Source organism: Stegostoma tigrinum, chromosome 4 (genome assembly GCF_030684315.1).
Source record: "Stegostoma tigrinum isolate sSteTig4 chromosome 4, sSteTig4.hap1, whole genome shotgun sequence".
NCBI lineage: Eukaryota > Metazoa > Chordata > Chondrichthyes > Orectolobiformes > Stegostomatidae > Stegostoma > Stegostoma tigrinum.
The window spans coordinates 48,875,786-48,892,499 of record NC_081357.1 but is presented as its reverse complement, the minus strand read 5'-3'; the positions used below and the strand labels follow the sequence as shown (position 1 = coordinate 48,892,499).

Genomic DNA, 16,714 nt, shown 5'->3' with positions numbered 1-16,714 from the left:
CACTCTCAGGAGATTTCAGAAGTGATACCTTTCTATCTGTCACACTTACAGGTTGAGGACCAAATACACACACTTGCCAATTTGGCGCAAAGAGAAATATTAGACCATCTTTGCATCATGCCTGCCCCACAGATTTCAATAATTGTCCAAATCTGACTGAATATTTCCAGCTTCCTGGCCCTCCATTCAAGCCCTTGCAACCATGTAACATCTTGGGGATAGGTTAGGGGAGAAATTGTGGCTGCCAGTAAAAATCTGTAGATAATTTTCACATATCACAGAACATAAATCTAATGTTGCGTGTAGACAATCCTCACTATCCTTTTTATTTATTTAGGGGAAAGAAAATATTATAGTTTTTATAATAGGCACTTGGACCTCAAAGTCAGTTTTTACCTCAATTCCTTAAATACTGCAGAAGAATATTGTTGTTCATTTTTCTCTGATTCATACTGGCCCCGAGATATACTCATTTGACCAAATATTAATGTTTGTACATTATTCCCCATGCAAAACAGTAGGTGAAGGGCAAAAAATGCTGGCCTAGCCAGCGATTCCAAATGAATAGACGAAAATAAAAGGTGATCTCATTGGAAAATGTAAGATTTTGAGGGGGATCAACAAGGTAAATGTTAAGAAGATATTTTCTGTCATGGAGATATCTCGAATTAGGGGGCATGGTTTAAAAACAATTGCTCTCCTATTTGAGAAAGCAATGAGGCAAAATGGGTTATTGAATGTCTTCAAGGCTGAGCTAGACAAGGAATTTATAAGGAATTTAGTTTACAGGGAAACTATGGTCAATGGGGTACAGACTAGCTTTAGATCAGTCATGATCTTATTAAATGGTACAAAAGACTTGATGGTGGAAATGGCCTATCCCTCTCCCCATTTCTTACAATTTTACATTTAAATTGTAGCCACTATTGGCGATGTTGGAAACAAGGCAGCTAGATAATACCATACACAAGATAGAATCTTCAAACAACAAAGCAATGATGAGCAGATAACTTGTTTTAGAGATGTTAATTGATCAATAAATATTGGTCAGGAGACTAAAGAGAATTCCCCTGGTTTTGTGTATTGCTGAAAACAAATCCTGGATGCACTGACAATCAATTTAGGATTGTTGGTCAGGTTCACAATGCGGTGCATTTGTGTGTACTGAAAATCATATATGTTAATGCAAAGACCCTGTTCTTTGGAGACAGAAATAACATACACGCACTGCATCGGTTTCAAATCAATGCACGTGTGACAGCCAATGTTTGGATCAGTTCTCAGAGCACTGTTTTGAATAATTAGAGTCAACCAGCCTGGCATCTGGCAGTTAACTGTCGGTCATCATCTAATGGGTGCATTCTTCATAGCCTCTACAAATCACAATCCCTGGCACACTAAACGGGTCTTTAACTTTACATCTTGCAAATTGTCCTGATGAGTTCAAGAGAACAAGCTTCAACAAAATATTTTTGTGAAGCAATTTTGAAGTTCTGTATTTCTAAATGACTATCTCCTAACCTTTTTCAAAATAGTCTCATGATCTATTTTACATCTATTCCAGATAACAGATTAGATTTATTGTCTCACCCAAAAGACAAAATTCCGTACATTCTTTCAGGATTACACCAGAGTACACCCACTTTTACCAGTCAGCTACTGTACTTTACTGAACTTTGTAACTAGTCCTTTCAGGTCCTCTGCATTCTGTTTTCTAACCCATTGTCAATCTCTTTCTACTGTGCACCTGAGTGCAGTTAGAACCTGAGTTCATACCAGATGCTGAAGGACAGAGATTTGTTTTGCCTGATCTCCCCCACCCTTACCTTTCCCCGGAATTCTCTGGATTTCAGAAGGTCGTGGGTAGAGTAGGGGTGGGAGAAGATGGCTCAGTGTAAACATGAGTACATATTCCAAGCTGCTGTTCTGGCGTTACAAGAGTTCTCCTCCTCCAACTGGGAAAATCTGGATTCAGAGATGACAAGATGTTGAGCTAGATGAACACAGTAGGCCAAGCAGCATCAGAGGAGCAGACATTTCAGGTCTAGATCCTTCTTCAGAAATGGGAGAGGGGAAAGGGGTGCTGAAATAAATAGGGGGAGAAGGGGAGGCGGATAGAAGACGGATAGAGGAGAAGATAGGAGGAGAGGAGACAGACAGACAGGTCAAAGAGGTGGGGATGGAGCCAGTAAAGGTGAGTGTAGGTAGGGACATAGGAAGGAGATAGGTCAGTCCAGGGAGGACGGACAGGTCAAGGCGGCAGGATGTGGTTAGTAGGTAGGAGATGGGGGTGGAGCTTGAGGTGGGAGGAGGGGGGAGGTGGGAGGAAGGACAGGTTAGGGAGGTGAGGACGATCTGGGCTGGTTTTGGGATACGGTAGGGGGAGGGGAGATTTTGAAGCTTGTGAACTCCCCATTGATACCATTGGGCTGCAGGGTTCCAAAGCGGATTATGAGTTGCTGTTCCTGCAACCTTCAGGTAGCATCATCTGTGGAAGGGAAGGGGGAGTTGAAATGGTGCACGACTGGGAGGTGCAGTTGTTTAGTATGAACCAAGCGTAGATGTTCTGCGAAGCTATCCCCAAGCCTCTGCTTGGTTTCCCCGATGTAGAGGAAGCCACAACGGGAACAGTAGATGCAGTATACCACATTAGCAGGTGTGTAGGTGAACCTCTGCTTGATGTGGGAAGTCTTCTTAGGGCCTGGGATAGTGGTGAGGGGGCATGGGTAGCACTTCCTGCGGTTGCAGGGAAAAGTGTCGGGTGAGGTGGGGCTGGAGGGGAGGGGAGTGTGGAGCGGACAAGGGAGTCACAGAGAAAGTGGTCCCTCTGGAAAGCAGATAAGGGTTGGGGGTCAGAAATGTCTTTGGTGGTGGGTTTGGATTGCAGACGGCAGAAGTGTTGGAGGATGATTCGTTGGATCCGGAGGTTGGTGAGGTGGTATATGAAGATGAGGGGGATTCTGTTTTGGTTTTTATTGCGGGGAAGGGGTATGAGGGATGAATTGCAGGCAATGCGGGAGACATGGTCGAGGGCGTTCTCGACCACTGAGGAGGGGAAGTTGCGGTCCTTGAGAAACGAGGACATCTGAGATGTATGGGAGTGGAATGCTTAATCCTCGGAGCAGATGCGGCTGAGGCAAAGATATTGGGAATAAGGGATAACTTTTTTGCAGGAAAGTAGGTGGGAGGAGGTGTATTCTGGGTAGCTGTAGGAGTCAGTGGGCTTGAAACAGATATCGGTTTCTAGGTGGTTGCCAGAGATGGAGAGAGGTGTCTAGGAAGGAGAGAAAGTTATTAGACATGGTCCAGGTGAATTTAAGGTTGGGGTGGAAGGTATTGGTGAAGTGAATGAACTGTTCGAACTCCACGTGGGAGCACGAGGTGGCGACTATACAGTCATGGATGTAATGGAGGAAGAGGTGAGGTTTAGGGCCAGTGTAGGTACGGAAGAGGGATTGTTCCACGTAACCTACAAAGAGGCAGGCATAGCTTGGGCCCATGCAGGAACCCCCTTTGTCTGTAGGAAGTGGGTGGAATTAAAAGAGAAGTTGTTGAGAGTTCGGCTAAGCAGATGAGGGTGTCAGTGGAGGTGGACTGGTCAGACCTGTGGGACAGGAAGAAGCAGAGAGCCAACGGGGAGAAAATGGAGTCCAGGTAAGTGGAGGTAAGTTCGGTGGGGCAGGATCAGGCAGAGACAATGGGTCAACCAGGGCAGTTAGGTTTGTGGATTTTGGGACGGAGATGGAAGCTGGTCGTGTGTGGTTGGGGAACGATGGGTTTGGAGGCTGTGGGGGTGTGAGGTCACCTGAAGTGATGAGGTTGTGGATGGTTTGGGAGATGATAGTTTAGGGCCCAGGGGTGGGGTCATGATCAAGGGGGCTGGATACAAGTCCCACCGGCCCGAGATGTGTCATAACATAATCTCAACAGGTTAAACAACTACGTTTGAAATGAGTGGTCGCGGCCAAAGCTTTTACTTTGTTTTCCCCTCTTTAAAATCTTGTGGACGTTCACATCCAATGTCCGTTCCTGTGTCCATTGAAAACCTGTATCAAGTCATTTCTATTACCTCTCCTCATTCTGCCGGCCATTTCAATCACATCACATTTGTCTGCGCGTCTATTCAGTCGGCTTTGTATGGCCTCCTCAGCTTTAGTTCTCATTAACGCTACGGAAATAGACAGGAGAAACTTCTAGGTCGCAGTTCTCAGCTGCAAGGTGACACGCCCCAGCACTTTCTGCTCAGTGTGTTGCACAATTACAAAGTTAGAAGTCTGGCATCATTGCTGAAAGGAATTATCTCTACATATGGTGCCGGGATACTGCTGACCACTTAACATAATTGACATTCGGTTAAGCTTGTAAAAATCGCGAGGAGCAGATGCGAGTGGAGAGTGAACTGTTGCAGAGAGCTTGGCATGATCTGTACTTCACTCATCTGAATCTCTTCGAGGCTCGGCTGGGCTGAGAACACTGAAAACACAACCTCATCACCTCGTTTCCCGCAGACAGGTCTTACTCAAACCCAGCGGCCTGTCACTTCCCCGGCACTCTCGCTGACCTCTGAAAGGAGGCGTGTCAGCTTGCTGTTAGAGACACATTCCCTTACATGTTGCACACAGCAACCCGTCAACAAGGTTATAGAAGGAAGACTTGTAGCTGAGAATTATTATCAAACATCTCCGCCGACACCAAAAGCAGGTAAGGGTCGAATTAAGTCAATAAACTGAACAAGTATAAGAAAGGGCATTTTATATAGTGTCAATACAGAATATCAGAAATGTTATCATTACCTATGTTATAACCAAACGTGTGTATCTATTTGCTTCACCGATTATTTTATTTGAACGATTACTTTATTTCACTGTTGGGAGACATCTGCTACATTAAATAATTGTAAATCTTTCAAGTCCAGTTATGGTTGGAGTAACGGTCCGGTCATACAGGTAAAGCTAGCACTTGTTGGCTGGTGGCTCATGATCTAATTCTTCAATCACTCCTGCCCGCTACCCTGTTCGCCAAAGATAAACCTGAACTTTCTATAGCTCTCACTGACCAGCCGATTGTACAAATGAAACGGGGAGAGATTTCTGCAGTTGGCGATTTCCTAGGTCGTCTGTCGAATGCTCAAAAACAAAACCAGCGTCACAGTCCATCGGCAGCCAGCAAAATTAATGTTTTTGCGTGCATTGAAGAAAAGAATGGCGGCCTCTTTGCACCAGATTTGCGCCACGATTGAAGCAGCATTTGGGAAAGCAAAAGAATATGAAGAACTTGGTATTGTACCAGAGCTAATCTGGCAGAAAAGGTAAGTTTGTTAGCTTCCTGCAGGTAGTTGACAGCAGTTTCCCATCAGAATTACTCGGAGCGAAAAGGTAGCAAAAGACATCAGGGAAGTAACTGACGGTCTATGAGATCAAGAAACAGCTCCACCTGAACAAAATATTCTCTAAAAGATATTTACATTTTATAGAGGGTCGCTTTAACGGTTGCAATTTTGCCGACCTGCAGAGTATCACTCAAAAGACGTGTCAGGGTAATTGTGTTTAAATGAAGGAATACCCTGATTTCTCCTCACCCATGCTTCTTGTTTGTGGGCTATGTTTGAATGGGCATGATCAGCCTCATTAGGTCAGTGAGCTGACCCTCCGGGATAGTCAATATCCAGCGGATATTCAACCCGGGAGAACCCTCAGATGAAACCCAATGCTGGAAAGCAGGTTAAACTACTTCATAGCGAGCGCAGTATTAATCAAATATGTATTGTTTATTGGTGTTCAATGTATTGTCGGCTTTGTTTTATATCAATGAAGTATAGCTGTGAACCATTTAAATTTGAGCACAACCGATAATTATTTTTTGATTGATTATGTAAAACTGCTAGTTACATCAATCTTGTCAGCAATGGAACACCGCAATCGGCCTGAGGGTCTAATGGACAGTAATAAAGTTTGATCAGCAGATTCACCATCGCTTCTAATTTCTGGTGGGCAACGGTTCAATTGAAACGGTGGAACAGCGGGAAAGGTTGCGGAAGTTGCAGTGTAACAGTTGCCCTCTGTAAAGGAAGACAAAATTCGGAAATGTAAACAAAAACCCCAGAGAGTTCTGAAAATTTGTTTTTTTAAAAAAACTCCGCAGATCTGGCCGTAGTTGTGGAGAGGGACGTTCTGGCTCCTCTTCAATCAAGAGCTTCAGGTCTGCAGGAGGAGCTGTTTTAATGAGAGTCTCTGATGACGTTCTCTGTATTTACTGGATTTGGAAAGGGTTCCTGTTTCTCCTTTGGTGGGAGAAACCGATTTTTAATCAGTGAAGGAATTAAGAATTATGTAGAGAAAACGGAAAAGTAAGGTTGAAGATTATCAGATGATCACGTGAGCTCATGAAATGGCGGTGCGGATTCGATGGGCTGAATGGGCTAGTTCTGCTCCTATGTCGAAAGCAGTTATTCATTTCACCTTGTTAAAAACAACTCTTGTAGCACTGCGATGGTGTCCCTTTCTTTGAGCCGGGAGAACAGGGTCCAATCCTACATATGTAGTAAGTGTGTAATAATATCTCTGAACAGGTTGATTTATAAAATATTTACCCTGGTTAAAGATTTGAAAACAAAACCACTTTCTAAAACCTAAATTGGTTTTAATGCTATTAAAACCAATCATTGTATTCCAGTTCCAACCTCCACAACGGAAGGTAAACAGAAATATTGTTTTAAATGAAAAACAAAAGAACTGCAGATGCTATAAATCAGAAACAAAAACAGAAATTGCTGTACCTGAAATGTTAACCCTGATTTCTCTCTATGGATGCTGCCAGGCCTGTTGAGCTTTGCCAGAAACATTGTTTTGTGTGTTTGTCTGTAATAACTAATGGATTGATTTCAGTAAAACTTGGTGCACAGAAAGGTTATGGCACAAGGAATAACCGATTGCAGCAAAAATGAAAGTGCTGGAGTAACTCAGCAGGTCTGGTAGCATCTGTGGGGAGAAAACAGGGCTAATGTTTCGGGTCCAGTGACTCTTCATCAGAACTGATTAGTTTTTCATGAAGATATAGATCCCAATTTGGATCCTTATCCTGGAATTTTGCAAAGAATCCCATAACACATGGAGATGGGGTAAACTGACTTTTTTATAGTGTTGTGGTTTGTGTTATTTAGAATGTTGTGGATTGTTTTGGAATAATGTGTCTTACCTATTGTGACAGTATTAGTTTTCAAATAATAGAATTGCTACAGTGTGGAAGCAGGCTGTTCGGCCCATGAAATCCACACCGACCCTCCAAGGAGCAACCCGTTCATGCCAACCAGCGCCCCCCCCAACCTCTTCCTATCCCTGCAATTCCCCTTGGCTAATCCACCTAGCTTGCATACCCCAGGATACTATGGACAATTTAGCATTGCCAATCCACCTAATCTGCACATCTTTGGACTGTGGGAGGAAACTGGAGCATCTGGAGGAAACCCACTGTGAGCAGAGTTTCAAGCAAGTAGTGAAAACCTTAGGGAGGAACTGTGTAATTACAATTGCCTGGCACTAAAACAGCATGTTAGAAGCATGTAATCTGCAGAGTGTTATCTTCACTTATTTTTTCACAATGAATGATGACTTGATGGTTTTATTATTAAATGACATGTTTCCAATATGTGTAAGTGATCTTCCATACAACACCTACAGAATTTCCCAGATATACAGTGGCCAATGATACTAACTGAATTGGGGGGAAAAAAGTCATTTAAAATAAAAAGATAAATGGAGAACCTGCATTTTTAAATTGCTGACATTACAGAAGATTAGCAGATAAGTGACACCCCAAGGGACCCAAGGAAATTTATTAATTTGGATCCTGGTTGCATGGTAAGAAGTAAAGGTTATTGATTGAGGAGTGCTTTTGTGACTGGAAGTCTATGTCTAGTGGGTTTCCTCAGGGATCATTATTGGGGTTTTTGCTGTTTCTGATGTATGTAAATGATTTAGACTTGAATGTATATGGGCTGACCAGTAAGTTCACAAATGATGTGAAAATGGATGGGTGGTAAACAGTGAAGAAAGTAGTATTCATAGTCCCTACAGTAGTGGGACTGGTAGATAAAGTGGTTGAGAAGCAATATGGGATGTTTGCCTTTATTAGCTGAGACATTGAGTTTAAAAGCAGGGAGGCGAAGTAGAAATTGTATGTAATATTGGCTACAGCTAGAGTATTATATGCAGTTATGAAGTCCACATTATAGGAGGGATGTGATTTCACTGGACAGGGCGTAGAGGAAATTTACCAGAATGTTGCCTGGGTTGGAGAGTTTCAGTTGTGAAGACAGATTGGAAAGGCTGGGGTTCTTTTCCTTGGTGCAGAGGAAACCAATACTTAAAATGAACAATTGATCCAACATCAACTGTCATTTGTGGAAGAGATTTCAAACCTTTGCCATCTTTTGTGTGTAGAAGTCTTTCCCAACATCTGTCCTGCTTGGTTTGGTCCTTATTCTCAGACCATGGCCCTTAGTTCTAGAATCTCCAACCAGGGGATATAGTTTATCTTTATCTACTGTCTTTTCCTGTTGATATCTTGCAAATTTTGATCGAATCACCCCGTGACCTTTCAAATTCTAGTGAAAACAGACCTAATTTGTAAAATCCCTTCATAACTTAATCCCCAAAGACCAACCACCATTCTTGTAAGGCCATATCGTAATTTCTCCAAGGTAAATATTTCATGTGGTGCACAGATCTCCTCCAAGTGGGGCTTAGCCAGGGCTTTGTATAGGTCCAGCATAACTTCCACGCCTTTATAATGCAGCCCTCTAGATATAAAAGTCAGCATTCCATGAATCTTCTTAAAGGTGAAACTGTTGGCCATTTAAGTTCTTCGTCTCACCTCCATCACTATTTCACCTTTTTTGGGGGAGGTCCACATCAATTGAATAGCAAGATAGCTTTAGCTGCACAGGGTGGTGTTGAGAAAGGAAGAGCTTCTTGTCTGGGGGGGGGGATCCTCTGTGCCTTTCAGAGGCACTTCCCCCAATGTTGTGCCCTCCTTCGGCCCCTCCATCTTCACTCTCCAATCTCCTCACTCCTCTTACGGGGCCAGACAGCCAGGTCCCATTACACCTTCTGTTAGTCCTTCATTGTCAGAGACAGGTTGTAGTCTCAGAAGTGGCCACCACTCAAGCCTGGCGCTGCTAGGACTACAGAGTTGTCAGCCTTCCAACAGTAAGCTCGGAATATACCCTGAACGAAACAGTTAGGATGGAATCTGACAGGGGTCTGAGCAGTGTGGGCTATGGTGAGATTTGCAACAAAATTGGACAAGAATTCCGTTGAGGCCCATCTTGTTGTCAGGGGAGCTGTTATGCTTTTGGCCTATGGCACAGCAAATTTCTTACTAGGCAGTAGCAGGTGATGAATTAAAGGGATTATTTCCTCTTAAATGTCTTGTTAAAGGCCCAACTCACTTCTTTAATATGCAGCTCCCCATCTTACTAGAACACGAAGCAAACTAGAGAATTCAACATGGAAAGCAAACCAGGCACCAGGCAATTTCAGCTTGTAGGTTTCTGTGAAGGATCTTTGTGTTGGTCTTGGATACCAACATCTCATGGCAGCATTGTAGGTACTGGCTATATACGCCCCATGTTAACACAAACATATGTGCCAGTGGTCAATCTCACAGCTCATGGACTGAACTAGGCTGTATTTCTGTCTGATACCTCACACTCCTCGTTCTCAATCATTGAGCTTATCTGGAGGCTGTCACCATCTGTGCACGGACATAACAATGTTGTGCTTTGCCTCAGTAAGAGAAACCAGGCTCAGATTACTCCTGTTCATCACAGGCCCAAAGGAAGGAGGCTTATCATGTTTGTCAGCAAGCCTTAGTCATGTCAAGGGGGTCAGCCTTTGCACAGGGATTCTTCACACTGTAAGTCGAACGCAGCCTCTGATACCAATCCAATGGTTTGGACACAGCCAATCCGCAAATTGGGCAGTCAGAGTCAGAATGGCCTCCAGAAGAGGTGAGGTGCTGAATGTTGGGCAGTCTACCACCTGCCTTGTTCCTTTCTGCCTAACTGGGGGCTATTTACATTATAGAATGAGAAAGAGGCAGGTAGGGTCATGACAGAGTCATACAGCCGTACAGCACAGTAAGGACCCTCCAACCCATCCATACCACCAAGTTTCAAGCTAAAATAATCCCACTTTCTTGTGTTTGGCCTATATCCCTCTAAATCTTTCCTATTCGTGTACTTATCCAAATATTTTTAAAATATTGTAACTGTACCTGCATCTATCACTTCCTCTGATAGTTCGTTCCACATCCGAACTACGCTCTGTGTGAAAAATTTGCTCCTCAGGTCCCTTTTAAATCTTTCTCCTTTCACCTTAAAAATATGTCCCCCATTTTTTAACTCCCGCATCATAAGAAACAAACATTTGTTATTCACCTCATCTACACCCCACACGGTTTTATAAGCTTCTACAAGGTCATTCCTCAACCTCCTATGCTTCAGTGAAAAAAGTTTCAGTCTATCCATCCTATCATTATAATTCAAGCCCTCCAATCCTGGAAGCATCCTGGTAAATCTTTTCTGAACCCTCTCCAATTTAATAATGTCCTTCGTGTAGCAGGGCAACCAGAACTGTACACAATAATCCAAAAGTGGCTTCACCAATATCCTATACAACATCAACTTGACATCCAAACTCCTATACTCAGTGAGCTGAGCAATGAACGCAAGCATGCTAAATGCCTTCTTAACCACCCTGTCTACCTCAGATGCAACTTCCAAAGAACTACGTACCTGAACCCCTAGGCCTCTCTGTTCGACAACACTACGTAGGGCCCAACTATCAACCTTATAAGTCGTACCCTTGTTTGTTCTACCAAGATGTATTACCTCACATTTATCCAAATTAAACTGCGTCTGCCACTCCTCAATCCATTGATGCAGTTGATCAAGATCCATTTGCAATCTTAAATAACCTTCTGTACCGTCCATTATACCACCAATTTTGGTGTTGGTTGCAAACTTACGAACCACGCCTCCTAATTTCTCATCCAAATCCAAGACATGAGAAATGGGTGGCACACTGTTTTGTTTGGTGCAGTAGTGAGGTGTCCTGAATGAGTGAGTTGGCAGCACAGTGGGAAAGGTTAGTGGTGTCACAGGTTGGAGTCAGTGACAGCAAGTGAGAGGAGATGTTGCAGATGTTAGTAGAGGGTTAGAGCATGAGCCTTGTTGGAAGGAGGGTATAGTAGCAGAGATGGAGAGAGTATGAGGCATCAGAAAGAAAATGATGGCACTAGAGTGAGCATGATGCCATTGACTCTTCCTACAGTGGTGGGCATTCCTTCAGTCAGCTGAGACTGCTTTAACTGGTTGGCAACTGGGTTTATGGTATTGTGGCCTTCACTACTGCTGCTGGGAAGAAGGAAATGCCACCTCAGCACTGCCTGTTCAGGTCCCTACTGACAGAGCAATGTGACTACCCCCACCCCTTACCATATGCATGTCCACAGTAAAAGTTAAGAATCATACAAAGGGGAGGTGATGGCCAAGTGGTATTATCGCTGGACTGTTAATTCAGAGACCCAGATTATGTTCTGGGGACCTAGCAGATGGTGGAATTTGAATTCAATAAAATATCTGGAATTTAGTATCTAATGAAGACCATGAATCCATTGTCAATTGTTGGAAAAACCAAACTGGTTAACTAATGCCCTTTAGAGAAGGAAACTGCCATCCTTACCTGGTCTGACCTACATGTGACTCCAGACCCACAACAATGTGATTGACTCATAACTGCCTCTGGGCAATTAAGAATGGGCAATAAATACTGCCTGGCCAGAGACGCCATCCTCCTGATAATGAATAAAGAAAAATAAAAGCACCTTCAGACTGACAGTGCTTGTCTGTGTACAGAACAACTTTTAAACAAAGCAAGTTGCTCTGGGACAAGGACATGGTAATTTGCAGCTGAAATTAGACATGATTGACACCATAAGGGTGGAATATATAGTTAATGAGGAAAGTATGGTCAGATATAACAAGAAAACAAGCTGGGCCTCACAGTGAAAATCCCACCAAAAATCTCAGACTTAATCAAAAAAAAATTCTGCTTTGGATATGGTATATTGTTATGGACCAGACCAAACCCCTCAAACTATATTAAAAAGATAGCCTAGAACCTAACTTTTTCTTATTTTAAAGTTAAGTGTACGGTGCTCCTTTCTAGATGCAATCTGATTGGTCAAACCACTCAACTTAAAACAAAACACACTTTATTTTTGCAATACAGTTAAAATATCCCTCATTCCTCTAAATTCCAATTCAGATAGATCATAAGACAAAGGAACAGACGTGGTTTACTCAGCCAATTTGAAGAGAACGTGAATTACCTGATTACCTCAACTCCATTTTCATGTCTATTCCTCATAACCCTTGATTCCCCTACTGTCTGAAAATCTGTCTACATCAGCCTTGAATAGATTTAATGACCCAGCCTTAATAGCCTCTGTGGTAAAGAAGTCCACAGACTCTCTGACAAGAGAAATCAATCTTTCTGCATCTATCCGGCCAAGACCTCTCAGAATCTTGTATGTTTCAATAAGGTTGCCGCTTATTTTTCTATATTCCAACAAATACTGGCCCAATCTATTCAACCTGGCCTCAAAAGGTAGTCCCTCCATATCTAAGATCAATGTAGTTAATCTTCTCTGGACTTCCTCCAATGCAATATATCTTTCCCTAGATAGAGGGCACAAAACTGTCCACGGTATTCCAGCTGTGGACTGATGAATGCCTGGAATAGCTTTAGCAAAACCTCCCTACTTTTATATTCCATTCCATTCCCTTCTAAATAAAGCCCAACATTACATTTGCCTTCCATTTTACCAGCTGAACTTGGATGCTGTATGGATGAATACCCAGTATAGTTTTAGCAAAATGTCCCTACTTTTATATTCCATTCCCTTTTATATAAAGCCCAGCATTACATTTGCCTTCCATATTACCAGCCGAACTTGGATGCTGCATTTTGTGATTCCTAGACAAGGATTCCCAAATGTCTCTGTTCAATAGCTTTCTGTAGCCTATCTCTGTTTAAATAATATTTAGCTCTTCTATTCTCCCTGCCAAAATTCATAAACTCACATTTCAATGCATTATATTCTATCTGCAAAGTTTTTTTTATCCACTCACTTAACATCTCCATATGCCTCTGTGACTCTGTGTCATCCCACCTAATTTTGTGGCTTTCACAAACTTAGCACTCACTTTTCTCATCCAAATCATGAATATATATTGTAAATAATTGTGGCCCCAGCACTGATCCCCATCATTGATACCAGGTTATATCCTGAGAGTGTCGACTTATCCCAAATCTCTGGTCTTCTATTAATTATTTAATTCTCCCTCTATGCTAATATACTGTCTCCAACACCATAGCCTCTTATCCTATTAAGTAGTCTAATGTGCAGTAACTTATTGACACCTTCTGAAAATCCAAATCTATGACATTCATTGCTTCCCCTTTATCTATCCTGCTTGTTACTTACCCAAAGAATTCTAGAAAATTTGTTTGGCGTGGTATATTCTTGTCAAATGCAACTTGTGAAATCCACTCTCGTCCTTATCTCAGAGTCTGGCATGAAGTACAGGCTACAGAATGTGCATGTTTATTTAGAAGAGGGGATGGCCGAGTGGTATTACCTTAGACTGTTAATCCAGTGACCCAGACAACATTCTGGGGACCGGTGTTCAAATCTCCTCCACGGCAGATGGTGGAATTAAGAATCTAATGATGACCAAAATCCATTGTCAAGAAAAAGCTATCTGGTTCACTAATGCCCTTTAGGGAAGGAAACAGCCATCCTTTGTGGCCTGGACGACATGTGGCTGCAGACCTACATCAGTGTGGTTGACTCTTAACTGCCCTCTGGGCAATACATGATCATCCCATGAATGAATATAGATGTATGATCCCATGCTTATTGCTAAAACCCTTATATGTACCCCACATTTCCCTTCTGCACTCATTCGTTCAGATAAAGAAAGAGCTTCCAGTTGCATTTCTTGGAGAAGTCCAACACTATTTCCTTCTGACTACAATGATTTTTTGAGAACTCTTGCAATAATACAGAATGCAATGATGCCACCACTCTATGCTCTAAGAGAAAAACGCTGAGAGTCTTTTGTTGATGCCCTTCAAAAGCCCCACTGAGGATCCCTTGTGCAACTAAATGCATGTCAGTTGAGAATGGCTAATAGAGGACTTTAAAAGGTGAGACACGACATGGCAATGCATGTAACAAATTAATGTAAGACACTGTTGTCGTAATCTGCCCACTTCGCATACTTCTACCAACGTGCATGTACTAGAACCCTTCCAATTGTGATGCGATACACCAGAAGCGCATCAGTCATCATTTTCAGCATTCCTAATCTTCACTTCACCATCACTATTGACATTACACAAACCCATCTTGTAATCCCTATATCATTACAAGTAACACATTTTGTTCTATTTTAAGTATTTTAGAGCAGTTTTTTAACTGTGTTAAAACTTCTCCTGTCCACTCTCTGTTGATTTTTGACAATTGAGCCCTTTCAAAATGTCAAAAAGCAACTTGTTAACAGAGGTTCACCTGCACATCTGCCAATGTGGTATACTGCATCCACTGTACCCGGTGCGGCTTCCTCTACATTGGGGAAACCAAGCGGAGGCTTGGGGACCGCTTTGCAGAACACCTCCGCTCAGTTCGCAACAAACACCTCCCAGTCGCAAACCATTTCCACTCCCCCTCCCATTCTCTTGATGACATGTCCATCATGGGCCTCCTGCACTGCCACAATGATGCCACCCGAAGGTTGCAGGAACAGCAACTCATATTCCGCCTGGGAACCCTGCAGCCATATGGTATCAATGTGGACTTCACCAGTTTCAAAATCTCCCCTTCCCCTACTGCATCCCTAAACCAGCCCAGTTCATCCCCTCCCCCCACTGCACCACACAACCAGCCCAGCTCTTCCCCCCCACCCACTGCATCCCAAAACCAGTCCAACCTGTCTCTGCCTCCCTAACCGGTTCTTCCTCTCACCCATCCCTTCCTCCCACCCCAAGCCGCACCCCCAGCTACCTACTAACCTCATCCCACCTCCTTGACCTGTCCGTCTTCCCTGGACTGACCTATCCCCTCCCTACCTCCCGACCTACACTCTCTCCACCTATCTTCTTTACTCTCCATCTTCGGTCCGCCTCCCCCACTCTCCCTATTTATTCCAGTTCCCTCCCCCCATCCCCCTCTCTGATGAAGGGTCTAGGCCCGAAACGTCAGCTTTTGTGCTCCTGAGATGCTGCTTGGCCTGCTGTGTTCATCCAGCCTCACATTTTATTATCTTAGAATCTCCAGCATCTGCAGTTCCCATTATCTTTGTTAACAGTGCCGTGTTTGACTCCAGTGTGCAGTTCCATAGATCATTAGATTACTTTTCTATAAAGAACATTCTGTCAATTTATCCTAAATTTATATTCAACTGCTTTTACATTGAATAGATCTGAAATCAGCATGTCTTGAAATCAGTATTATCAACAACTTCCTGACATTTTTGAACACAAACATCAACTCTCAATGCAATTAACAAGATGGTAGCTCATTACATGCCTCAGTCATTCAATACTGATTATACATCCCATCTAATGGTGGTAAATGCGAAGAAGTTAACTTCATGTTTGAATAGAGATCATGACTTGTTATTTGTGGCACAAAATTATAAAAGTGAAAGATTTTATAAAAATAATTTAAATGAAATTTTATCTAATACAAAGAATCAGAAAACTTCCAGCATAGAAAGCGGCTCATCATATCCATTGCAAATCTTTGCAGAAGCAGTTCAGCTTGTCCGACTCCTTAGCTTTTTCTTCACATCCCTGGTCAAATATTATCTAATTCCACTTAGAAAGCTGCAACTGAATCTGCCTCCATTTTCTAATAAAGCTTTTCCTCATATTGCCTTTGACTCTTTTAAAATTCACCTTTAATCGTTGTCCTCTAATTTCTGACTCTTCCTTCAACAACAACAGCTTTTCTCCAGCCTCCTCATGATTTTGAATACTTCTATCAAATCCTCTCTTATCCGTCTTCTCTAAGGTGAACAGCTGCCAGCTTCTCAAATCTAGCCAGAATCCTGAAAGCATTCTCATGCATGTTTCATGTTCCTTCTGAGGGAGTCATATCCTTCCAAAAGTGTAGCAATCAGAATCAGACACAACACTCCATTTAAGGCCAAACCCATATTTTACAAATGTTGTAATATAACTTTTTTGCATTTGTAGCTTTTGCCTCTATAAAGCCCAGGATCCTATGTGTCTTGTTATCTGCTTCTTCAACCTGCCTCAACACAAAAATGAGATTTATTTCAAAAGTAGAGCCAGTTGGAGACATTGTAGTGGTTTAAATGATACTTGACACAGACAAGGCAAAGCAGCATCTCAGGAGCACAAAAGCTGACGTTTCGGGCTTAGACCCTTCATCAGAGGGGCATGGGGAGATCTTCACACTTGGTTATCTTGGATTCTCCAGCATCTGCAGTTCCCATTATCACACACAAGGCAAAGGCTGTTTTCTGCCAGCATGCCTTCAAGGATACAATGTAAATGAGGCTATTCTATAAATTTACATACTTATGCACTTTACAGTTAAGCCTTTCAGTCAGGTGTAC

At 42.7% G+C, this 16,714-nt stretch overlaps 1 protein-coding gene across 5 annotated transcripts in view; it reads left to right on the top strand.

The window, feature by feature from the left end:
* The first annotated feature begins 4,375 nt into the window (after nucleotides 1-4,375).
* Nucleotides 4,376-16,714, top strand: part of mchr2a (melanin concentrating hormone receptor 2a) — a 47,345-nt gene continuing 35,006 nt past the window's right edge. For 3 of the 5 annotated variants that reach the window (XM_048531688.2, XM_048531687.2, XM_048531685.2), the window contains exon 1: nucleotides 4,376-4,701. The gene's annotated coding sequence lies outside the window, so the exon portion shown is untranslated. Of the gene's footprint in view, nucleotides 4,702-5,205; nucleotides 5,309-6,033; nucleotides 6,541-16,714 lie in introns of those variants that run through there. The other 2 variants (XM_048531686.2, XM_048531689.2) reach the window with 2 other exon arrangements.